The following is a 27,088-nucleotide window of genomic DNA, read 5'->3' on the forward strand; positions in this document are numbered from 1 at the left end:
TGGGGATGCATCAAAGAAGAGCAGAGCTAATTCTACATTCTGTTAAAAATAAAGTTCTTTGTGGTCACGTATGACCCACTGGGTTTTGTGTGATTCTTCTAGCCATTACTTTTAGGGGATACAGCAAAGATGTGAACCGTGTTATGCAAGAATAACATGATAAGAAATTCAGATGTGAATTAGTGATGCTCTTTGTTTTTTTAGGGGCAATTATGAATCAACAGATCACAGTTGGGTATACTGTGGTTATAGAATGGTAGAATTTAGGATTGGAAAGGACTTTCTGAGGACAGTTTAACTCCTTGACAGATGGGAAAACAGGTCCAGAGAGGGTGACTGACCTGTACAATGTTACTTAGCCAATTATGCCTCCTTTTGAGACATATTATCATGCTGTCCACTTACCTATTGTGAAAAAATGTATATATGGGTTTTTAAGAAGAGCAGAAAATTTTATGTAAGACGGGAATGTAAGGACCCAACACTTAATGCCCAATTGGATGGTTTGCTTGATTCTCCTCCTTATTTTTATGATAATAAAAATAGTGATAATGGTAGCTAGTAGCACTGTGTGCCAGTCACTGTGTAAAACACTTAAAATCCTTAATTCGGCTCATCTTTATAGCAACCCTATTGGATCGCTAATAGTATGAGTCCTGTTTTTAGAAGAAGATGTGAAGCACAGAGAAGTTTAGGACCTTGTCCAAAGTCACACAGCATACAAGCAGCAGAGATGAAATGCTGTAGGAAGGCAGGAGCCTTGCCTGTTTTATTCTTTTATTGCCCCAGTGTGTAGGCTAGTGCCTGGTCAATAGGAGGGATTCAGACTTATTTGTGGAATGAATGACTGGGTTGCAACCAGGTTGAAAATTGGGCCTTGCTCGTTATAACCCAACCAGCAGCATCCTGTCACTGTGGGAAGGGACGGTTTGGTTGGTTCGTTTTTTGGAGACCAGACCAGCGGAAGGTATGAGCACCCAGATTATTTTTCTCAAGTATTGAGCTATGTAAATTGATTTTTCACATTGATGCTCCTGTGGTGCCTCTCTGCCCCCCTCCCCCCCCCCCCCCCCCCCCCCCCCGCCCATCCTTCAGCTGCCTTCTAGCTAGTTAAAGAAGGACTCATTGCTTAATGGGACATTGTGTCAAGCATCTGGCAATTCCAGTTCTTTGAAAATTGCAGATCCCAATTTGGGAAATTTCAGTCAGTCAGCTTCTTCAGCCATTCTGGAGTGGTGGGAGTTAGCTGCAATGAAGACAGGATTCCTAAATCAACTCAATTTTGAAGCACAGGCAAATGGATCATTGACAAAGAGAGGTCAGCTCTGAGGGTAGAGGACATTGTGTGAAAGGCTAGCACATGGATCCAGGAGACTTCTGGTCTCTCCTTAAGGCTCTGTGTTATCGAGGGAGAGAAGGCGGATCAGAAATCAGTAACTGCTTGTAAATGAAAAGGCCTATGGTGATGCTGCACTTTTGGAAGTAAAGAGAGGAACCTTCTCATTCCCTATTACTTAGGTCAGAAAACCAGCTTAGGTTGGCTTTGCTTCTAATGCCCCTTTAAGCTAATAAGTAATTGTCCAGAAGCTTGTCAAGGTACATGTATACTGAAAGAGAATGAAGCAGAGAGAAACAGAGACAGAGGGAGGGAGATATCAGGGAGCCTGGGGAATAGACATACAGAGACAGACAGATAGACAAACACGAGATGGACACCGAAAGGAGGGATAGAGATGAAAGCGCAAAGAGAGATGGAGAAAACACGTCTCAGGAGTGTTTTTGCCAAGCTTCTAAGTGCTGGCCTCCGCACGATGGGTTTGATCACTGTTTTCAGCATTCTCTGATCATTTCTTGCTTAGGAAGGAGGAAATTAGAATTGTTGAGCTATGATTTGTTTTAATCAGAAAGAAATTGTCTAACATAAATCTCCTCGTGAGTGCTAGAAAAGCCCTAAAGCAGCCAGGAAAAAAAAATATCAATACTTTGCAAAGGAGGAATGATTGTTCCAATTCGTGGCTTAATTGACTTTAAGCCTTAATGAAGCTCAGGCCAGCGCTGTTGCACATACTTCCTGGTTTGGGCTCGACAGTGAAACCTGCTCCAAGAGAGGAAGAATTTAGGGTGGTTATTTGGTTCTTTGCTATTGATGCTGTTTTCTAATTGAGTAGGACCACCTAATATCAAATAGTAATTTTTTTTTCTATGAAGAGAGTAAATTTTTTTTCTGACTAGCACAGTAATTTATTTTAAATTACAGCTTTTTCTATTGGATGCATTCATTTATGTTAGATTTTCGTTCCCCAAGTGACATTTCACTGATGCTGTATAATTAAATATAGATTTCTTAAAAAGATAGTATATATCTTAAATTTATAAGTGGGCAAACCGGAGGCATATAAAGACTTTATTTAAGAGGAGTAAATGGCTCACCTGACCAACATGATGGCTGTTGGAAAGGTTTCCTTTAGTATCAATGGGTCACTGCTCAGCACCTTGGCACCTGCTTGCAGGGGGCTGCTAGAACTCGCTTACTTCATCAGGCCAAAGGATTGATCTGTAAGATATATTACGAGGGTATAGGCAACAGACTTGAGATCCTGTGTACCTGAGTTTGAGTCCTATTTCTGCCATTTACGAAGCAGGTGACCTGGGTACTTAGAAGGGTACCTGGGTGCCTAGTGTGTACTCTTACAAGTGCTAGCAAGGATAAAAAAGATATTTGGGGAGCCCTTGTGTGGTGTGGTCCCTGCCAGCCTGTTCAGGTTCATCTCTTACCATTCTCTACCTTGTCTCACTGTCTCAGACTCACTGCTCCTCCCAACCTCCCAGTGTCTCTGCATCTCAGCCTAGAATGTTTCTTGTACCTGGAAAGGACCGCAGCCAAGCCTGCTCATCCTAACCAGTACCTCCATATCCTGCAAGTCCTTTCCGTGGGCATCCTTCCTGCAAAGCTTTCCCGGACTGCTCTTCCCTCTCCACTGCCCACCCTCCCTCTCTTCCTTTGGCAAATAGTTGGCAGCCCCTTCCTCTGAGTCAGATGCTGCGCTAAGGACGAGTGATGTGGTAGTGACTGAAAAAGCAAAGGTTCCTGCCTACTGGAGCTTATAGTCTATGCTTTGGTTATGCATCAATTTTTTGCCAGTGGTCTCCTACCTAAGCAACAAATGTGTGTTGACACCTCATCATATGCTAGGCATCCCACTAGACTCTGAGCATAGGTATATACAGAAGACAGTGTCTTTGTCCTCAAGGAGTATAGATGTGTTGACAGACATGTAAATTAATAATAGTAATAATAATATAAATACTCTAGTAGGTTTGTGTGTATGACGGTGGGTAGGGAGGAGAACCAGACTTGGTTTATGGTATGAGCTCAGAAACCCTTGGGCAGGAGCAGATGCGAGGCCTGTGTTTCTCATCCACTTTTGGATGGTGTAGGACAGGTTGGTTAGAAGGATGGAGGCTTTTCTTTGACTCTAGCCATCAAGTTAGTGGTTACAAGCACAGATTTTGGCATCAGTCTAGCTTCGGCAGGAATCCTGGCTCTGTTGTTCCCTGGCAGTGTGTGATCTCAGTCAAGGTGCTCTTCCTTGTACCTCTTGATCTAACTATGGAAAAATGGGAATATTGCATCCCTGAGTGCTAGGAGGCTTGTCAGGATTTAGTGAGAGAACAGTGCCTGGCTCACGGCCCATGCTCAGTAACTGGTGCCCAAGTGGCACTCACCATGTGGAGAGCTTCTGAATGTCGCCTCTCCATGCCTTGGGTTCTAACCCATTAAGGCATTCCTACCTTTCCCCTTTCCCTCCCCACTACCCCCATGCATCTCTTGTGCCCACGAGGGGCCAGCCTCCTGAGTGCCAGAATGACTGGGTAGATTTGCTTTGCACTCAACAAAGCTTCCTCTCTGTGGTATTGGATTTTGTAGGACAGTGACAGTTTCCAGAAACCTCTGGTCCATGAGCCAATTTGGAGAAAATTGAATCATTCTCTGTGCCTCTCGGCTTGTATGCTAAAAGGCTGTGCAAACACTTTGGGCAGGCTTCAGCAACTTCACATCAAGGATTCCATCACGGCTCTGAAATAAAAACATCCCCCCATTGCTCCCTGTGTGAGGGGCTGGATTCTGTGCCTGGCACAGACCTTGGTGGTGGCAGTAATACCTCCTCCCACAAGATCGGAAGATCCTACAGATGGCAGAAGCCACTTCACATGCTCAGCGCCTCTCCCTGTGAGGATTGCAAAAAGGAGGAACTGTCAGGACCCCAAATGTTCAGATGCACTTCCAGCTAGAGGTAGGATAGGTTTTTTGAAGTCTTCAGAGAAGTGGTTTCATATTCAAATTTCGTTGAGGCTGGCTGGGAGAGGCCACGGTCTAATGCAGTGACTCACCGTGTCGTTTCTCATCTTGTCACAGAAACTGACCTCATGGCACGGCGTTCACCTTCTCCCTAGCAAGGACCTCTCCTGTAGAAATAGTCATGAATTTGGTAACTTACAGTCATAAGGGTTTTATGATTTGTGGAGGATTTATATCTGAAAGAAAATGGATGAATTACAAATATTAAACAGCTCAGCTGGCACCCACATGATGAATCGTTGAGATCTCTTTTTTCCCTTCTTCATGCTATAAACATATGGCATGAATTTTCTGCTCTCATTACAGATGCTGAGAGAAGGCAAAGACAAATATTTATATTACATTCATGTTTTACAGTAAAAACACTGTTCGGTTTGTTTATACAGTTCCACTGTTACAGTTTTTATGGTTGGTAATGAAACCACTGTAAAACCAAGCCTGGGTTATATAGCAGATGTGATAAGCCCTAATATTCAGGGAGACACCCTGGATGGAATTGTTGATGTCACATGCATGGAGTCAACAATTGAATTATGTGTTAGGACAGGCTACACTATGCTGTAATAACAAACAACCTCAAAGTCTCCGGGGCTTAAAAGAACAAAGGTTTATTTCTGGCTCCAACTCTCTTTCCATCATGAGTTGCTTGGGTGGCTGTTAGATGGGGAGCTCACTCGGCCAGGGATTGGCAGAGCAGCCTACAGTGCTGGATGTTGTGACAGAGGAAGAGAAAGGCATGCTGACCCTGTGCCCTGCTCATCATGCTTATGCTCAGAAGTGACACTGCCATATCTGGTCTGTTCTGTTGGCCAAAGCGGGTCTCATGACCACATTTAGCTTCTAGATGCAGGACGGTGCACATCCACCATGGGTGCAGAAGGAGGTGGGGAACTAGAACATCAGAGGGCAGCCCTAAGGACTCCCATGATTGCTTCAAACCTTTCTGTAGTTACTTAATTGACATGCCGTGTTTGAGACAACTTTGAACCAGAAGGGAATGGGAGAGGCATCAAAGACCCTCCTGTGGGCCATAATCAAACTATTTAAAATTAATGAGACTCTATTTTCATTTCATGATGATCTGGATAGAAAGGATCCACAACTCTCCCCCTTGCCCCTGCCTACCCCCCAAATTTTAAGGTCACAAAACTTCTTCAGGGTGAGCTGTGATTTTGGCTTGCTAACCTTTCCTTCCTTCCTTCCTTCCTTCCTTCCTTCCTTCCTTCCTTCCTTCCTTCCTTCCTTCCTTCCTTCCCTCCTTCCTTCCTCCTTCCCTCCCTCCCTCCCTCCCTCCCTCACTTCCTTCCTTCCTTCCTCAATAGATTGCACTCCTTCAAGATATATCACCCTCAAGTGGTGTATACTGCCACGAGGCAGTAGGCCTGAAACGCTGGAGATAATTTGTTCAAAGGAAATAAAGAACCTAATTTATGAAAACAGTCCAAGTTACTTTTATTATTTTTTTTAAAGATTTATTTATTTATTTTGGGGAGAGAGAGGTGGGGGGAGAGGCAGAATAAGAGAGAAATTCAAGTAGACTTTGTGCTGAGCACAGAGCGGGACTTGGAGCTCCATCGCACATCCCTGAGATCATGTCCTGATCCAGAAATCAAGAGTTGGATGCTCAACTGATTTAACCACCCAGGTACCTCTAAAACAGTCCAAGTGATATTTAATGGCAACTAAAGGTGGAATCTAGAGCCAAGCTATTCCTTATGGTAGCCACTGGCCGTGTGTAGCAGTTGAGTGCTTGAAATGTGCCTGGCCCAGATTAAAATGATTTGTAAGTGTATAATAAAAGACCTATCAGATTTTGAAGACGTTAGTATTAAAAAAAATGTAAAATACTTAAAGATTTCTTCTATTGCTTCCATGGTGAAATGATGTTTTAGACATACTAGGTTAAACAAGACATTATTAGAGTTAATTTCATCTGTTTCTTTTTACCTTTTTTTTTGGATATGGCTGCTAGAAAATTCAAATTACACGTGCAGCTTGCATTATTTCTAATGAACAGTGCTGATCTAAAGGGCAAGCATCGGGTAGAAAAAAAAAGTACAATCTTCTGTCTTTTCTCACAAATCGCTAATTGCTAGAACTCTGTTTAACCTGGCAATTTATATCCTTTGACCTGTTGGCATTTCCTACTTCCATCAGTCTTTCCAGAAAAACCTTTTAATTCAAAATAATTTTGGACTCTCATGAAATTGCAAAGACTAGTACAAAGAATTTCCAGTTGTCTGTCACCCAGCTTCCCCAAGTAGTAACATCTGATACAGCCCTAGTGCAGTGATCACATCACATCTGGGAAACGGACATTGGTACAGTACTATAAATTGCAGATTTTATTCTGACATGTACTAGTTTGTGTGTGTGTGTCTGAAGTTCTATGAAATGTTATCCAGTGTATATAATAATGCATACAAATTTGTGTAACCACCACCCACCATCAAGATACGGACCTATTGGGCAGCCCGGGTGGCTCAGTGGTTTAGCGCTGCCTTCAGTCCAGGGCATGATCCTGGAGACCCAGGATCGAGTCCCACGTGGGGCTCCCTGCATGGAGTCTGCTTCTCCCTCTGCCTCTCTCTCTGTCTCTGTGCCTCTCATGAATAAATAAATAAAATCTTAAAAAAAAAAAAAGATACGGACCTATTCTATCACTCCAAAGAAACACCTTTCATTTTTATTCTTTGAGTTACTTCTTAACCAGGGCTGTTATTGAGGGTAAAGCTTATAGGCAGTTTAGTAGCAAAAGGTGCTCTTTGCTCCTAGGTCTGTTCATTTGCTTGCTTATCCCACCCTTAACACATGGCTGAGTTAATGCCAAGCTTGGCAGGAGGTGCTGGGCAGACAGAAGAAACGCCTGCACTCAGGGAACCCATGGTCTTTGGAGAGATAGTTTGATCAGAAGGCATAATAGAAATGGGTGCCTTGACCTGCCAAAGACAGAGAATAGCACTGGATCTCTTTGCCTGGCTTCAGGAATTAACGTCACTTGCCCTTTCTTTATATCTCCATAACCAGGGTGAGAGTGGCTGAAATCGCATTAGAAGGTGGTTATTTTCTTACCAGGTTTTCAAGGAGAAAGGAATGCCATTCCCCTCAAGAGACATTTTGTGTGATCTGTACAGGCCAGATGTTCTATGAAATTTGCTGGATCTAATTCCCACAATTACGGTGTTGCTTTTTAGTTGTTGGGCTTCTGTTTTGTTTTGTTTTGGGAAGAGCCTCAGAAGTTTATATTTGGAAACTTTGGAAATAGTTGTGAGTTTTTTGTGATATGTGTGTGTGTGCGTGTGTGTGTGTGTGTTTGCATTGGAAAGCTTTTTTAAATGACAAGGTTAACTAGGTTTTTGTCTCTATGGATATTTAAAGTAGTCTTTCTTGATATGGGTATTTGTGTCCTAGGACTTGTATCCACTTCTTGTTCAGGTGGAGGACAGTGTATCATAATTTTTAACATGCTAGGAGGCCATGGAGAAGTACCCATCTGCATTTTCTCCAGGCTAAACAACCCAGGGATTAGAGCGTTATGTAGTAAATCTCCTCTATGGCCCTTTCTGTTTTCCCACATCATTTTTATACATATTGTCTAGATGCAGACACAGTATTCCTTGGTTTCACTTTGCCTAAACAACAGGATTATGTATACCAGTTCTATGGGTGATACATCAACATGGCATGTTTTATATTTTATTAATCCAGGAGTATGTTTTCCCACCTGGCCCAAGGATGGGATCTTATCTGCAATGCTTGTTTTCCACTTTAGGATCTGTTGTGACTCTGGAAATCTTAAACTAACAAAAAGTAGTTTTGAACATACAATTAGTGGCCATAAGAGTCTCATGATGATGGACAAAAATCTAATTTCTCTGAGCCTCAGGCTCCACATGTGTCAAAGAGACTAAGGGATGTTTATCATATGATTCATTGTGTTGATACTTGAACATCTAGCATTTGGTGTAGTTTGGGGCACACTAGTGACATTCACTTAGCTGAATTTTTGTCCACATGATTATCGTGTAATTGTAATAAAACTAGGTAAAGCCTCTAAGCGTGGGACTGGGCACATGTGGGTACTCAGTGAATGCTTGCATTTCAGGTCCTTTCACCTGTTTGTTGAATGAGTGATTGAGTGAATGAATGCACTTGAAATCAGCAGACTCAGTCACTTTCTTCTTAGAGGTTGAAGGAAACTCTGAATAATCGTAATGGGTAATGTAGAACCAAATCAGAAAATGAATAAGTGTACATAAGCTAGATGGATTTTTGTTGTTTCCCTTCTGATTTCATTTTTTCCTCTGTAATTCCTTATTTTGGTACGATGTAAATGATTGGATTTGAACAGCTTCTTTGGTGGATGTGAGCAGATTTCAGGGATGGGTGTTTCCCGGGCACTTCAGACCTCGTAGGGCTTCCATTTCCATTAAGCATTATGGATGCATTCCAAGAGTTTAATTAATATAACATCTCTTCATTCATTGTAATTCCTCACCAGGGTTATGAGAACTTGGGAGTGTTTAGTTTCTTATTCGGTTGATTAAAAGGTACTTTCTAAGGTTTTCCAACTAGCTATTTTCCATGGAATTTATTACTTGTCAATGAATGTTAAATCGATACAGCTAAAGTGAAGAAAGTGGTGAGAAGAGCTTTTATCCAAATGTAGAAAACTAGTTTGCTCACCTCAGTTGGGAAAAATAAAGTTTTAAGGCTAGAGATTGGAGTAATAGGGTCATATTTGAAAAATCCCAGAATAGTAGGAATATTATATGGAAATTTTAAGGAGCTAAGCTGAGAAAAAATTAACAGTAATACTTTATAGAGAGGGTACTAAACTGTGATCCAGGTTCAGGCTGGATGTCTGTGGTCCAGGCTGAAAAGTCATTGGCTTGCATAAGAGTATCAAAAGATCTATGGATTTTGAGATCCCTAATGGATATTGGGTGCGTATGTGTATGTGGTGGGGAGACATGTCTTTTGAGATCATATGAATTATTTTTCTTGGGGCCATTGGAGAAAATGGAACCTACATTTGATGAAGTGTGGCACATCTTCTGTTTTGATTCCATGCTTGGCTAACCATGAAGATTAGATTAGATCTTGCTATAAAACTACTTTGGAGGGATGGGAGGAAGGTGCAGAGTGTCAGAGAAGGAGAGCAAGGTGAGGCGGTGGGAAGAATTTGGAGTGGCAGGCAGAGGTGAGGTCAGTACCAGAGTTCCTGATATTCCTATTGAACCTTGAGTTTGACTCAAGCTGTGGCTGAAGAGGGAGCAACTCATCTGCAGGATGGAACTCAGTAGGGAGGTTTGGAGCTGAGTTATGCTAAAAACAGGAGGGCACTTGGGTTCATAGGCCAGGAATAGGTAGATTCCAGAGGCAGGTTGTGGCAAGTTCATGGGAAAGTCTTCGGGGGCTCACTGGGGAGGCTTCCTGGGAACCTGTGCCTCTGGCTTTACTCTTTACCACTGCTGATCGGTAGTTCTGATGATGTAGCAGAAGGTTCCCCGTCTCCATCCTCTTCTTTGTCAGTGCAAATTCATGAGGAAAGCATGTGTGTCTTTGCTACGATGCTGCTCATTGTCGATTTTCACAGCCGTGTGAAGAAGGTCATAAGTAGAGCTATACACAGAGAGTATAAAATTGAGACAATAGCGCTTAAGTCTATTTTTTGAGACGGGTTTGAGAGATCGAGGAATTAGTGGGAAAGCCAGTGGCTGATGTAATCATAACAACTAAATAAACTCTCTTACCTTTCTTTAGCAGCACCCTCCCCACCCCCCAAGGCTTCCCACTGCAGCTGTGGTCTTGTTTTACATGTCCTCCCACCCTCATTGGTAACAGCTCCATCTGTGGAAATGAAGGGGACTGAGGAAATGAAGGTGTTGGTAGCATTCTGCACGACCTAGTTTGGTCCAGTTATGGTCCATCACACCAAAGTAGTTTGTGCCAAGATGAGCACTTGGCTTAAGCCAGACTAGTCAGTAGTCAGTGGAGAAGACGCTCTCTTTTCTGAGGTACTGGGAGTTAGAAGGATGTTCATATGGGCTGCTAGCAGCCATGTTTCCTGCTATAAGGAGACTGAGTAAGAAGGGTTGAAGGCAAGCTGAAATGGGAGAGAAAAAAAGAATACTTTTCTTCACCCCTGCCCTTGTCATATTATGGAGCTGATAAACGCCACTTTGTGTGAGCTAGTATTGGCTGGGCTTCTGTCACTTGCAACCAAATCACTCCTGTCTAGTCCACCTGGTTACTCTTTGCCATCCAAGGACCATGCCTGGTAGGTCTCTTACCCTCAGTCTCTCTCCCTTGTAACCCCTGCTTGCTGTAGCTCATGTGCATTTATTCTCTTCTACAAATATGGTAGGAGGAGGAGTTGGGCCCCATTTAGAGCAGTTTGGTTCAGGTCCCGTATCTTTTCAGTGGCTGCCTGTAGTCACACGGGGAAATCATATTGAATCTGGATCACAACCACTTGGTTTGAATCCTAGCTCAGCTTCTAAGTGGATACCCAACCTGAGTCAGGTAATTAATTTCTGAATGACACTTCATGGATTGTGAAATGATGATGTTAAGGATGGGGAGTTCTGGACACAGCGCCTTCTGTGTCACAGGTTGTTATACTTTAGTTCTCTCTGTGTTGTCACTCCAAACTCCACTTGGTGTTGACTTGCAACCCAGGCTATCAGGAATCTGATAATTACATGGCTTTGTCAAGGGGCTTTACTTGAGTCTGGAGTCTCTGGTCTTAAATGTCCAAACACTAAAGTTGAGTACCATCTTTGGGTTTACTTGCTTCATTTTCTACTCCCTTTTATTTTTATTTTTTAAAGATTTTATTTATTATTCATGAGAGACACAGAGAGGCAGAGACATAGGCAGAGGGAGAAGCAGGCTCCCTGTGGGGAGCCTGATGTGGGTCGATCCTAGGACCCTGGTATCACGACCTGAGCCAAAGGCAGATGCTCAACCATTGAGCCACCCAGGTGCCCCTCTACTCCCTTTAAAAAGGTGAAATTGGAAGGAAACATGTTTTATGTGCTCCCTTCCGAACCCCTGTGATGAGGACTAGATGAGGCAAGATGGTGCTGCTGGACCACAGGATCATCACCTATCAAGACTAGTGCCACTAGCCACATGGGACCTTTGGTAAGAATTAGGAAAGGTGCCCCTCCATCCCATGGCACACAGCCCCTCACCAGCTGGGACACAGCCTGGTGTACACAGTGCAAGCCGGCAGATAGGCCCCCTTACCACTTGGACTGTGCTATTGAGTTGAACTGACTGGCTTGAATTATCTTCCTCTGGTTACAGGTAGAGAAGGTAGAAAAATAAACTGCCAATGGAAAATAGCAGAATAATAAGTTTCTAATATATCTCTTTGGGCTTTCAACAAAATGCTCCAAAAATATGTCATGTGTTCTCAGTATTTTAGAAATTTTCTTTTTAAAAACCTTGGAAACCTGTTTTGTACACATTATATATAACATCCCATATAAATATGTTAATTCCATTTTATTCCTTTCGATTGCTCCTTTTCCCCCCTGTACATGATTGTTGTTTTTATAGCTACAGTTTGATGGAATTAACGTGGATTTCCTACATGGGGCAGGTTGTGGGGGATTTACAGCAAGGCGAGTTCTTGATCCTTGGAAGGGATGCCATTCTGAGGCAGGATATGAGAATGGCATTTCAGGGTAGTATAAGGAAAGCTGGAAAGTGCAGCTGTGTGGAAAAATGAATTGGAATAATGACTGGAGTGGTTCTCAGAATTTACATGATATTTGACCACAGGAGCAGCTTACCTGAGGAATGATGGAATGTTTGTGCTTTGAATATTTTTAATGAATTTGCTTTGGTTATATTGAAAGTATGACACAGAACACCAATTTGATGAGGAATAACCCACAATTATCTGGAGGTTAACAAAGATGAGGCTATGTATTTATTTTTCACAGCAAGTTAGTTAACCTGTTTTTGTTTTTTCATATATAAAAGGAGAATAAAATTAAGCCCCATGTCCCTGGGGGAGGAAGTAGTGAGTATTCATAACAACTTAGAACAGTGCCTGACATACTGTAAACATTTTGTAATGTTACTGGTTTCTTGTTGTTTGCAACCAGTGATTGTTTCTCTACAGCTCAATATAGATAGCTGTTGACGTGTTCTCTTCCTTGCCCATGTTGTGGCAATAACTATTAAAAAAAAGCTTTTATCATTAGATGAGAATTTATTATGGACCTAGTGCTGCTATAGTTGAATATAATGAATTCTGTGACTTATGTAAAGAGCACCAGTATGATTTGAATCATGTGGTGGAAATCCAACTGGCAAGGGAAGTGTATGAGTCAACCTTTGCTGCTGTAATAAGCAATTCCAAATTTTCAAGGGCTGACAAAAACAAATGTGTATTTCTTTGCTTATGACACATGAGGGCTGAGGTTGGCCATGGTTCTGCTGTCTTAGCTGGGCTTTCCTGGCCTCTTTCTCATGACTTCTCATTCCAGGACCTAACGCTGCGGGAGAAGTCACTAGGGGCATGCTGTTCTCATGACGAAGGGCAAAGCTCATGGACTTTTGTTCAGACCTTGATGTACCTTATGTCTGCTCATATTCCAATAGCCATATCCAGTCTCATGACCAAAACTGACATCAGTGGGATGAGAAGGTATACTTGACCTACAGGAAAGCATAGCAAAGGCAAGGAGGGAATACTAATTGTGAATCTGTAATACAGTATACCAAATATGGTTTTCTTAATACTGGTACCATTTATCTTTCCTAAAATACTGCCTCACAGGTTGTTTAACCTTTTATTTTGAATTCTTTAAATAGGTAAAACCATAAATACACACAGGGAAAAAAGGAAGGATAGGAGGGAGGCAGAAGGAGAGGAAGAGAGGGAGGGAGGGAGGAAGGAAGGAGGAAAGGGAGAAAGTAAGGAAGGAGGGAAGGCAGGCAGGTAAGCCGGCTGGCTGGCTAGTCAGTCGATCTGAAAGAGTCAGGAAAATATTGACTAGTCTCATGTCTGAGAATGAAACCAGTGGTCTTTGCAGTGACCAGCATCCCATTAACCTAGCCGTAATGGCACAAGTAGGAAATACCAGCTCAGAGTCCTCTAAAGAGGCATCCAGATTTACGGCCTATCCCAGACTTCTCTAATCGAGGCTGTTTTCCCTCTAGATGCCTTAGTCAATCAGTAATTAATTTGAAATCCAAAGTTTCATTAAGTGTTATTGAGTTCCCTCACACTGACATTTGTAGTGCTATATTTCTTTAAAATCACAAACCATTTTTCATACTGTCGTTTGCATATTTTAACAGAAAAGATTGCAGTTCTGGTATAAATGACCCAGTTTTCTAAATATATTTACTTGGATGTCATAAACTTATTATCCTCCTCTTCCACTTCATTGCTTTTCTGTCTTTCTCAAGTATTTTGAAATCATATTTAAAACATTATTACAGCCTTTGAATTCTGTCTGAAGTATAAATAAATTTCACTCCGTGACGGTTTCCAAAACAACACCAAATAGCCAGTCTTATTTAGATCTGGTCTTCTTTCATTGCAGCACCATGATACATCCTATGAAAAATATGTTTTGAATGTTTAGGGACTTGTAAGACTTGGGAGTGAAACAGTATCAGTATTACATAGGATTTGCATGAATACAGTTGCTAAAATGAGGAAAGGCAGTCTTAGCCAAAAATAATTTGTTTTTTTGTTGTTGTTATTGTTGTAATTTTTTGAGGGTTGAGTTAGAGTGAAGATACACCTTTTTAATATTTACTTTTAAAAACCAACATGCAGCCCCTTTCAAGGCCACAAGCTTTGTTACCTTGGTTTTCTGCAGACAGGTTTACTATAGTTGTTCTGTGGGTGACATGTTTGCTTTTTAATTAAAAACAAAGACATCACTTAAGATTCCAAATTTCTGGCTTCTCTTAAAAATATTTGCCCTCGCTCATCCTCCTAGTCCGCTGTTCCATGAGTGCTACTCCTGCCTGCTTCTATCCTTACTTCTGAGCCTTTTAAACTCCCTTCTCTTTTATTCTTAGCACTTATAATGTGCTAACATTTTATTTAATCTTCTCTTGTGTTATATTTATTGCTTCTTGACTGCCTTCCCCCAATAAAACATGCATTCTCCTGTAGAACAGATTTTTGGGAATAGTAGGCCCTATTTAATAAATGTTTGTTGATGGAATAAGTGAATCGGAGTTGTTAACTTGGCTGAAATTTGCACTTATATTTTTTTCTATGTTATTCTAACTAAGATCCTTTTGGATATTCCCTCATCCAAGTCCCCAGACTCATCAAGCTATTCTGTGCCCCAGTACCTTGGTATGTGCTGGCAGTTCTCCCTGCAGACCTCTACTCTTCTGCTGTTCAGACCCTTAGCCTCTTTCTGCTCCATGAGCATTAAGCCCAGTGGGAATCTTTTCCCAGTACCTGCAAACTGACTTGAACTTACCTGACAGGTTTATTAAACCTGACAGGTTCCTCCATGTCAGTTTTACCAAAGAATGCCTGAACTCCTTGAGAAATAGAGATGTGACTAATCACCTCTGTGACCCGGCTCCTGGTTCCTCTCTCACTGGTTCATAGGGGATGGCCAAATGGCCTCCAGATGAATTCAGATATTTTAGCTGCTGAATGGTCCTTACCACTGGCCATCTTCTAGAAATTTCCATTTCTAGATGTTACATTTGGGAAAGATGTGAGAAAAAGTGAATTCCATTCCAAATTAGCTTTTGAATTTGTTTCCTCACTTCCTATGACTTACGTCCAGGAATGTAAGATGTAAACTAAGAAAAGACAGAAGTAACTATTGCTCTCACATTCCAGTTTCCTTTTGTTAGAGAGGAACACACATCTGTGTTCTATCTCACATGGTCACCTTTGCCCTATTCAGGGCACTTTTTGGCAGAAGATCATGTGGAATTTATTGTGAGGGCAAAGAAAGTCTTATAATACTGTATCTTAAAAAAAAAAGTTTAACTAGATGATTGTACCTTTTAGCCATATCTACAATTAATTTGACTGTATTATAAGCTGGTTAAAATATTCCATTAATGAAAAAGGTAGGCCTAGCTTATGGTAAATACACTACTAAGTGTTTATAGTACATTTCATATTTTACATGATTTCCTTTATAATTCTGCTTATCTTTTCATTCTAATTCCCTGAAGGACATATAAAGGAACCCCTAAAGAGAGTAATTACTGTTGTACTCTTTAACCAAGGCTCCTTTTGCAAAGAGAAATCTGAGCTGCTTTTTAAAGAAGGCCGTTTTTAAATAAAAATGCAAATAAGCTACTTTGTAACCACATTAATTACCCACCTAGCCTCTTATTACCATGTTTGTATTGTTTGCAAATACTATTTACAGTCGTGTGGAAATTAACATTACTGGTCCTGAGGAAAGATTGTAGTGGGGAGAGGTTGTGCTTTGGAACCAATTAGAGCGAACCTTGTCTGCACCGAGACTCTGGGGAGAAAACACAGCCTTGCAATGTCAAATAATAGCATTAGCTCTGACTGCATAGGCAGAGCGCCGTAATTATATTATTGGCCCTATTTTGCTTCTGCAATGAATTTCATTGCCTGCATTGTAAAATCAGCAGGCAGCAAAGTTTCTGCTAATGATTTAATGTACTCTCTGATCATTTTGGACAAAAGTCATGGTAAGATCCATGAGGCAATTTTATCACCCCCACTGACTGCTGCCTGGGTTGAGCATTTTAAGTGAGGGCAAAACACGATTCTGATCTCCTTGTTACCCTAGTGGAATCCTTCCCACATGGAAGATATAGAAGCGTGAGTGGAGGGCCAGCCCTGTGCCGGGCATGGTAGCAGGCACTTGACCTCGGTTACTCCTCATTCTTGAGAACCTCTTGATCAGTGATTTCCTCTCCTTTTTATAGAAAGGATACTGAGAAAGGATACTGAGATCTTCAGTATAAACACACTGGGAGGTTGACACCGTGAATAGTGATTGAATTAGCCCCATTTCACATCAGGTATTATATAAATGATACAGGCTTTTTTTTTTTTTTTTTAAATCAGCTAATTAGTGACTGAGCTCTGTATTTTGTGTGTTTTAAAAATTTTACATCAAAATATCTTTTGGATTTAATGAATGCTTTCCACGTGCTTTGAAGTTAATTTGAATCTGAGTTTAATAAACATTACCATGAAACATTTGTCCCATCATTTTAGGAAGTGTCTATGAATAAACTCGTTCTGTGGTAGAGAGCTATGTATTCTTCTAGCATTCATGAAAGGAGAGAGGGGAAGAAGGGGAATTTTAAGTCTTTATCACATGCCCTATGTTTACAGACATTATCTAATTTGATCCTCTTGTAACACCATGAAATGGACATCAGTGTCCCCAGCTGACAAGTGAGGGAAAAATCAGTGAGAGGAGGTGAGCAGCTTGCCTGAGGCTGTACTGCTGAGTGCTTGGCAGAAGTAGAATTTGAAAACAGAGCCACGGTGTTTTCACTAAACCTAGCAAACTGACAAGGTCATAGACTCCTCCTTCCTTCCCCCATACTAGTTATTATTTCTTTTTAATTTAATCTCTTCTTCTTTCTTCTCCTTCTTCTCCTTCTTCTCCTCCTCCTCCTCCTCCCCCTCCTCCTCCTCCTCCTCCTCCCCCTCCTACTCCTCCTCCTCCCCCTCCTCCTCCTCCTCCTCCTCCTCCTTCTCCTCCCCCTCCTCCTCCTCCTCCTCCTCCTCCTCCTCCTCCTTCTCCTCCTCCTCCTCCTCCTCCTCCTCCCCCTCCTCCTCCCCTCCTCCTCCTCCTCCTCCTCCTTCTCCTCCTTCCTCTTCCTCTTCCTCTTTTTAATAAACAGCAAGTGTGTGGTAATTGTGGAACAGATGGCAATTTTCACTCCTTTGCCTAAAACTGTAGTTATTAACCAAAAAGCTGCTTCTGTCCCCTTGCAGCACTTGGTAAGCCATTCTGATTTCTGCAGGTGCTAGCAATCCAGCCCTTTATCCCCAGCCTGCCTCCTCCCTCCTGGGGCAGGTGCATCTGGAGGACTCAGTACAGGCTAACCTGGTAGTGCAGCTACTTTGAGACCTACTTCTTGCATTTTAATGCAGGGAATTCTCACTTTTAAAGAAGGTCACCTCTCCAGAACCTGTGAACCAGGTTCAGGCCAGAGCAATTAAACTAAAACCCAAACTCCAAATACCAAACCAAAACCCCTGCCTCGAGGGGGTGCACACACAAGAAAGGCAGTACTTGCCATCATTAGAGGAAGGATCAAGTAGTTCTGAAGGACTTAACAATAGCCAGCAGCAGCCTCTTCCCTACCTTTCTCGGCCTGTGCTTTTGCCCACTATTCATTCATTCAACAGATATGTAGAGAATGGATTCTGTACCCCATGATTTTCTGGATGCTGCCTTACCGGATGAACAAAGGCAACCACATTTGATGCTTCCAGTGGCTCCGTCCTATGTTCTAATTATATGCTTAAACTGCTATTTCTTGATCTATCAATTTCAGGGGCTTGCTAATGATTTTTGCTTTATGGATATGGATTCAGCTCACATATACCACCTTTAATGGTTGTATCTCCTTCCTCCCATTATGTTTGTAATGTCAAATTTGTATATTATATATTTATATTATACATTCTGTACATTATATACATGTGTGTGCATGCATCTATGATGTGTGTGTATATTATATGTTTATGTGTGTTTTCTATTCTGGAACTGTTCTTGATTGACTCTGTTCCTTATTAGGTGAGCCTGCTAGTGCCCCCTACCAATCCTTCTACCTTTCCTTTTCCTCTTCACCCCCTAACTCCTGCTATTTATACTTCTGTATTGTCATGGATAACAACATTTACTTTTCATACTATAACCATAATTAAACCTATGTGCATATCTATAGATTAATTTTGAAAGATGGGAAACAATACATATTCACATCCTTATGGTCATATAAATATTTCTTACCTAAGGGCCAGTTAATGTGACTCTATTATATCTCTTTTTCTAGGGTTCCTGTGTCATGACCCTTGGACAATGAACCTAATGTCCACAGGGGTTCTCCTTTTATGTCCTCTGCCAGTGGCTATCATACTGGCCTGCCCTTAGTTCATTAAAGCCATGAGGAGTGCAGATTCTGAATTGGCTTACTGTCAGTTCACCTGATGTTTTTGAACCCGAGGATGTGGTCTTTTATTTAAATGTCTGATTCATGTACACCTTTCACCCCCCCCCCCGCCTTCCCCCCTCCGTCCCCCGAACCCCTTTCTACCCCAAGTTACATCTGGGAGTGTCTTGCCTGGGCTCATTTCCAGACTCAAAAGATCTCTCTTGTTTGAATCAAGCAGCTGATGGCATTTATGTATGTAGATTTCATCATAAATGAGTCAGTGACAGACTGAGCAGCCTGTTGGATGGAATGATCAATGGCAGGAGGGAAACCACTACTATACATAAGAAAAGCCATTCCAAGTAGGAAAAATAATTATTTATGGACCTGTGAAAGTAGTGGATTGAGAAGTCCAGTGACCTGATAGCCAGAGTACAACCTGATTTTCTTTTTAAGCCTATTGGGACAGCAAGGTAGGAAATAAATAATGCATTTCTTAGAATATTTTCCTTTGAATGTCTCCAGCAGATTTCTAAGGCTAGACTTTGAGTCAATGGTAGAACAGCAGTATTTGCTGATCATGGCCTTGGCCTCTGACTCTGTTCCCCTCTACACATAGTAGGCATTTAAAAATTAAGCTTCAGCTTTCCAGTTCCTACTGTTCTGTTTTATTTGGGTCACTGCTAAATTAGCTGGGTTTGGTTTCATTCCTTTCACCTGGCTGGCATGTCTTTAATTGATTTTTCTATATGGTTGCAGTATTTGTGCTTGCAACAGTAGCAAAGAGAGGACAGAAGGAAGAAGAGAAAGAAAAAATAAATAAAAAGAAAGGCTTGGTCCAGGCACTTGGTCTCTCTTGGCCTCAGTTTCCCACTGAGGGAATAAAATATGGTTTTAGTATCTGCTTTGTAGAGCTGTTGTGAGGGCCCGAGGTAGTACTTCTGAAGTCTTAGCAAAGTATTCATTGTGTCCTAGATTGTCACAAACATTTTATTATTGTCATCCTTATTACTGTGCTCATGTTCCAGGGGCACTTGGCTTTGTAGGTGACTGCATGAGGTTTGCCCTCACTTGATGTTTATTCACAGTTCATCCATGTACTGGGAGATCCAACTTCACTGTTCAAAGCCAGAGGGAAGTTTTGTAATCTGTAAGGGCTGGATTAATTTTAGAGTGTGGTGGCTTCTGCCCAAGGTGAGCCTGCCTGTTTACATAAAGCATCACCATGCTCCATCTTGGACCAGCCTTCTCTGCTCTTGCATGCCTGCTCTGGGTGGGAGTACTTTGCATGTGTGCACCCATGATCCACAGCACTGGAGGGGAAAACAGGCATCGCTCCCAAATTCAATTCAGGCTATTAAAAATTCATTCCATTTTTATTTGTGAGCAGATCTGAGTGCACAGCGGACTGCAAACAGAAGAAAAGCTTACGATTAAAAGGCAAACATTTACCTCTGCCTTCCAAATGGAGATCATAATTCTTCACTCTCACTGAAGCAGTTAGAGGGAGCATTGGTCTGAAAACAGTACGATCGCTCCTGGTTTTTGATTATGCCCCCACTGATCACTCTGTACAGAGGGGACTGTACTATTGGGAAACACCCTCAAAAAATGTTATCATCATAAGGTGTAAACATATGCCCACTAATCTGGCAGCATATTTCTTTTCTTCTGCAACCACTAAAGTAGGGAACAGATTTCAACTAAGAACAAAATGCTTGTCTATTAAGACAATTTTTTTCTAGAAGGAAAATTAATATAGCATCATTACGTGGGGAATGTGGGCAAGATTGAGGGCATAACAAAAAGGTACAAAGTTTACAAGAATATTGAAAGCATGAGAAGGCATGATAACATACTAGTGATCTGAGTTTGATTTTAAGACTGTACTCAAAGTCCAAAGTGTTAATAGCTAAGAGATATGATGAGAAGTGTTCGGCTAGGTCAAAGCAGTCTTATATAAATAACAGCCTGGAAGGAAATACAAGGGAAAAGTAGACATTAATAGTTAGTTCGTTCTTTCTTTCTTTCTTTCTTTCTTTCTTTCTTTCTTTCTTCCTCTTCTTTTTTTTTTTTAAAGATTTATTTGTATAATTTAGAGAGAGAGTGTGTGCATGCATGTGAGTAGGGGAAGGGGAAGAGGAAGAGGGAGAGAGAATCCTCAAGCAGATTACCCGCTGAACCTGGAGCTGGACATGGGGCTCAATCCCAGGATCCTGAGATCATGACCTGAGCCAAAATCAAGAGTTCATCACTCAAATGACTGACCCACCCAGGCACCCCCATTAATAGTTTTCTAACATGATTTTTGGTTCCTTTGGGACAGGTCCTAGGCTAGCCATGTGTGCCAAGCTCTGCATGTGGAATTATTTCCTTTTTTTTTTTTTTTTGTAGATTGATTTATTTGAGAGAGAGAGAAAGAGAGAATGAGCAAGTTGGAAAGGGGCAGAGGAAGGGAGAGGAAGAGAATCTCAGGCAGATCCCCCTTTGAGGGCAGAACTTGACCCAGGGCTCCATCCCAGGACCCTGAGATCATGACCTGAGCTGAAACCAAGAGTTGAAAACTCAACCAACTGAGCCACGCAGGCAGTCCCACATAGAATTATTTCTGAGTCAATATTAATAAGTTCATCTGTACCTCCTCTTCACCTTATTCACCGAGTATTCTTTTCCATTTATTCTTTAGCTTTTTTGATTTATTTCTACTTTTTAAGCTGTTCTCTCCTGACCTTCTCTTTGATTTCCTAAACTTTGGCTAGCTATCCTGGTTTGGCAGTCTGGCTGAAAACTTGGTAAGGGACTACTTTTGACTTGGCTCCTGGATTCCCTCAAAACCTAGTTGGTTGGGCAGACTGGGCATGTTTTGGGCACAATGGGGCCCCATCTTCCTTTCTAGCCTGGGCTCAGAGAGTTGGCTTAGAGGAGTAGTTGGTCCTGGTGTCATGCTCCATAGCCATGTGCCATTGAGGCCTCTGGTGTGAATGAAGGATTGTTCTCCAGATCATGCCTCTTCCTTCTGTTCCCTTCCCTTTCTAGGGATATAGCTGGTCATATTTCTTAAGCTCAGTAGATCTGAGCTTTGGCCATCTTGAGGTTTAGATGTTGGAATATGGCTAAGTTTGTCAAGTTTTTAAGAACTAAATATCAAAGAAGTGATCTTGACTTTGGTTATAAGCATGAAATTCATTAAATTAGTCATGGATCTGCTTATCAGATCAACTTTCTGGATGGGGAACATTTTAATAATCATATATATTTTGGCTTTCAATATTTTAAAAATAAACCTTCACTGGAAAAAAAGAATTATTTGACTGGAGTACCAGGAACTGATCCATCTGTCAATAAATATTTGTATCTTATCTAAAATGGTACCCTGCCTCTCAAATATCTATTCTGTATTATGTTCTCTTTAAAAAATGATGGTCCAACCTCTCATTATATTTGCTATATATTAGTTTACTTGCTTTTCTGGTATTTCATTTTTGTATGGAAGCTCCACGAAGAAATTTGTGTTTACCTCTAAATTCCTGGAATAGTTTATTTATTTTTTGAAGATTTTATTTATTTATTTGAGAGAGAGAATATGAGCAGGGAGGAGGGAGAGAGAAATTGGGAGAAGCAGGCTCCCCACTGAGCAGGGAGCCTCATGCAGGACTCTGTCCCAGGATGCAGAGATCATGACCTGACCTAAAGGCAGAGGCTTAACTGATGGAGCCACCCAGGCAGCACCCTGGAATAGTTTAAAACAGAATAAAACATATTTCTAGGGAACAAGTGCATGCACAGGCTGCTATCTGCCATGTGTAGAAGCAAGAGGAGTAGAATTAGGCCCATCAGCATTGTTTCCTGGTGGGAAAGTAAAATAATGGAACTACATTCCTACCTCTCTGCTTTCTTGAAGTAGTGTCTTTGGAAAGAGGAGACCAAGTGGAGGCCATAAAGGCTGCATGGTGGGGAAAAAAGAGCCCTGGAGACAGGTGAGAAACCACAGACTCTTGCACAGTTCACTTATCTTCAGTGTGCTTCCTTGGGTCCTCTGAAAAAATCAGGACCATCACCTCTGCCCTGCCCACCCTTCACTACAGTAGAAGGTCCCAAAGGAGATGATGGGAGAATGCATTTGTCAAACTGTGAAACACTTGTTGTGGGGTGAATGAATGTTAAGGAAGAGTATTGAGGGGTAGATTCAGTCAGAAGGGAAATGTATTTTAATGGAGAAGGGAAATTTGTTGGGTTGTATAATAACAATGTTCTGGATGTATTTGGATAGAAGCTTAAAAAGGAAAAAGCAGGAGATCCCTGGGTGGCTCAGTGGTTTGGTGCCTGCCTTTGGCCCAGGGCGTGATCCTGGAGTCCTGGAATCGAGTCCCACGTCAGGCTTCCGGCATGAAGCCCGTTTATCCCTCTGCCTGTGTCTGCCTCTCTCCCTCTCTCTCTCTCTATCACGAATAAATAAATAAAATCTTAAAAAAAAAAGGAAAAAGCAAAATTCTGTGTATGTTGGGGGGAATGTTCTATACTTATTTTTCTATTTATTTATTCATTCATTCACTCATTCATTCATTCATTTATGAGAGATTGAGAGTACAAGCGCCTAAGCAGGGGGCAGGGCAGAGGGAGGGGGAGAAGCAGACTCTGCTCAGCAGGGAGCCTGACGCGGGGCTCAATTCCAGGACCTGGGATTATGACCTGAGCCAAAGGCAGACACTTAACTGACTGAGTCACCTAGGTGCCCCATACTTATTCTCTTAGCAGAGATATAATATATTCAGTAATTGAATTAGGCAAACTTTTTTTAGTTGACAAGAAGACCATGCCTCAGTCTACGAGATGAAAGCATGATGAGAGATTCTGGCTTTAACTTTCGTTCGTCCCACCACAGGTTGGGAGAGTAACTAGGGGGAATTTGTAGGCAGGCAAGAGAATAAACATTGATGGGAAAGGGAGGGGGCTACGGGATGGATAAGACATCAGGATCACCAAGGTCTTGGGCATGGCATAGTCTTACCATTTTCTCCTGTGATGTGGTAGTGGCAGAATTTTTACATTTGCTCTCCTGCCTTGCCCATTATCATCATCACATGAAGGAAATCGTGTCTGGAATAAGTCATAAACATGGCTTTTCAGAGTGGGCATGAGTTAATGGTGATTGTGAAAGCTTGCTGCCTTGAATTCTCCCCAGTTGTGGGGAGTTAGAAGGTAGCAAATTCATAATCTGTGCTCTCTTTGGTAATGACAGCGTTGCCATGGACACGTGTCTGCCACCACCTCAACTCCTGGACAGGAATAGTGAGAGGGATGATGGGTGACTAAGGAAGGTGTAGTCAGCTGGGAAGCAGGACAGTCATGCTACCTGTAGAAAGAGTACTTCTTTCACAGCTACTGGAGTTGGCTTCCCATCTGGAGGGGACACAGGTGTGAAAAATTATTATTACCACCTGTGGACAGACCCTTCGACGCTTTTGTTCTTTCAAACTGTAATGTCAGCCAGTGCAATGTTAAACTCACAGTGGCTGCCTAGGTCAGGATCATCAATTTTCATTCCTCTTCTCATCTGAATTTTGGCACTGTGGATTGGGGAGGTAGAAAGGCCCTAAAGATTGCCTGCTCTTATACCTGGATACTGTTTGGGTGAGGAGTATGCAGGGACAAGAGAAGAGACTTGCTTCAGATTGCACAGCAAGTCCAGTGTAAAAGCAAAGCTAGACCCTGTTGGTGCTTATGTTATACCTCCTTGCCATTAGGTACATTTAGACTGCTAATTTTTAAAATCATAGAACATTTAAATTCCAGATTGTTGTCTTTTAGGAGTGAAAAATAAAACCAGAAGCTATTTTATTTATTTATTTATTTATTTATTTATTTATTTATTTATTTATTTATTCATTCATTCATTCATTCATTCATTCATTCATTCATTCATGAGAGACACACACAGAAAGAGAGAGAGGCAGAGACAGCAGCAGAGGGAGAAGCAGGCTCCATGCAGGGAGCCCGATGTGGAACTCGATCCTGGGACTCCAGGATCATGCCCTGAGCCAATGGCAGGCGCTAAACCGCTGAGCCACACAGGGATCCTGCCAAAAGTTACTTTGAATATTCAACCAGTTCATTAATAATTATTAATCAATGAGCTGTTTTGTTAAGGACACTGTCCTAAGTGCCGTAGAGGCAATGAAGCTGGTGCCTAATGCCAGGAAATTAAATCTAGGAGGCAGGGAACTTATAAAAGAACTCTATGATGAGGGAGACAGAATAAATGACATAAAAACTATGGAAGTTCAGAACACAGATGGGGCTTTTTCAGGGAGCAATGGAAGATGGGGTGAAGGAAGGCTTTGTGGAAAAGTTGGGCCTAGAAGGATATGATTGAAAACAGCTGGGAGGTAGGCAGACAAATAGAAAAAAATACATGAAACAACAGAGTAGGATGGGAAGGCTCCATCTATGCATCCATCTTCCCACCCATCCATCCCATCAGCCATTCATTATTCCCTCCATCTGTCCATCCATCCATCCATCCATCCATCCATTGAATTGCTAGTATTTTAAGTTTCACCATTGCAGTGAACATGTCAACAGATAATTTTCATGGTAATAGAAAAGAAATGAGATGAAATCTTTGTAGGGTCTAGAATATTAGGCTAAGGAGTTGGAATTTTTATGCTAGGGAATGTGGAACAATATAGGGCTTTTAAGTGGCATACCTGAGAGATTCCTCTGGCACCATACTGGAGGTGAATGCTGTAAGCATGGATCTAGTGAGGAGGCTACAGTGAGAGACAGACAAGACTAGAGAAAATGATCTACAGAACCAGACAACTGATTGGGTGTTGAGGCCAAAGTAGAGAGGGCTGAAGAAGGGACTCTGATGTTTGGAGTCTGTGTGGCTGATCTAGGTGTGTGTCCATGCTAAGAAAATGATACCTGGAAGTTTGAATTTAAAAACAGATGGATTCTTAGTAATGTGAACAATTTTTCTTTTTGATACAGGTGTTATTTGTGTAGATTTCATTAAGCAGCAGCTCCTGTCAATTGTTGCCCAGTCTGACGATGCCATAATTCACCTCTCCCATGTCTGTGGTAGATCCCACTTTCGGTCATGGTTCTCTTCTGCTGAGTGTGGCAATAGTCTCTGAATCCTTCTCAGTAGAATATTACAGGAAAAAATTACCAATAATTTGAAGCCCATATGACACCTCTGTCAAATCGGTTGTTTAGTTCCAGTAGGGATACTGAGACTAAAAATCTTAATGTGCTAGGAGTAGCAGTGGAATGTCCATCCAAAATGGAAGATCAGTAACTGGAAATGAGCCTGTCATTGAAAAATAAACTTTATTTTTTCTTTGTAGTCACCAGCAGCATGAAGTATTTTACTTGTTTTTTTTTTTTTTTAAAGATTTTTTTTTTATTTATTCATGAGAGGCACAGAGAGGGAGAGAGGCAGAGACACAGACAGAGGGAGAAGCAGGCTCCATGCAGGGAGCCCGATGTGGGACTTGATCCTGGGTCTTCAGGATCACACCCCAGGCTGAAGGTGGAGCTAAACCACTGGGCCACCGGGGCTGCCCTACTTGTTTGAATAATGAAACAAAACAACAATTAGAAAGGAAGAAGCAAAGAAGAAGAGGGGAAAAAGAAAAGACAAAATACCTTGGTATTTTAGGGCTTCTGAAATTAGGAACACTGAATGTTGGCCCCATTCTGGTGTTTACCTTAAAGAGATGGGATGTGTAAGCCTGAGAGACTTTACAGAGTAGATGCTGGTTATAACTCTTCTCAGGAGGTCTGGGAAGCTTAAGTATTCTGACCTTCTAAGTTTCAGTAAAAAGATTAGAATGTCATCTTCTTTCTGTATTACTTGTGGTCAAAGACTGAGGAATAATTTGGTGAACTCTTTATGTGGATGTAGTGTATATAGTCCAAGAGTCACTATTGAGCACCTGCTGTATTCCTAGACTTCACTCACCTTCAAAAGTATGTTTTGGAGATATGACAAATATCACTGTCTTCTTAGATAAGTCAGGCAAAACTCTGAGTATTTAAGGAATATGTCTGAGGTCACACAGCTAAGTGGCAGAACAGGGTTTCAGACCCTTGAACCTTTTTTGTGTTGCAAAGCTAAGATAGTGATAATAGCTAATAATACCTTCCACTTCCAGCTGTTGAACATTGCAGTTTTTGTATGGATTACCAAGTTTAATCTTTTAGTGCATCTTTGAAATAGATTCCTTATTATCTTCAAGTTGTATTTGAAGAAACTGAGGTATGGAAGGATTAAGTAATTTTCCTGGGGCCATAAGCTTAACAAATGAGGGACTTGATATTAATTCTACTTTGCCTACTGATAATGTCTATTTCGTATTTATATCACTTAACTATTTTGTGAGCATTTTTTCCATGTCATTAAAAATTTTTAAAACATGGTACTCATAAATACCCACATGGACATGTTCTGGCCCATAGACAAACCATAATTTATTTATTTATTCATGTTAGATATTTATGTTATTTTCCCATTTTTAACTATGACGCTTTGGTGGCCTTTTTTTTATATAAATCATTACATATTTGGTTACTTCCATGGAATAGAATCTTAGAACT

At 41.5% G+C, this 27,088-nt stretch overlaps 1 protein-coding gene and 1 long non-coding RNA gene across 10 annotated transcripts in view; both read left to right on the plus strand.

Moving 5' to 3' along the window:
• The window catches only part of WWOX (WW domain containing oxidoreductase), a 946,355-nt gene that overhangs the window by 61,110 nt on the left and 858,157 nt on the right, over nt 1-27,088 (plus strand). The window lies entirely within an intron of this gene.
• LOC140629805 (uncharacterized) lies at nt 4,006-5,797 on the plus strand. The gene is made up of 2 exons (XR_012027632.1): nt 4,006-5,243; nt 5,683-5,797. It is a non-coding gene; the product is annotated as an uncharacterized lncRNA (long non-coding RNA).

This window comes from Canis lupus, chromosome 3 (genome assembly GCF_048164855.1).
Source record: "Canis lupus baileyi chromosome 3, mCanLup2.hap1, whole genome shotgun sequence".
In the NCBI taxonomy this organism is placed as follows: Eukaryota; Metazoa; Chordata; class Mammalia; order Carnivora; family Canidae; genus Canis; species Canis lupus.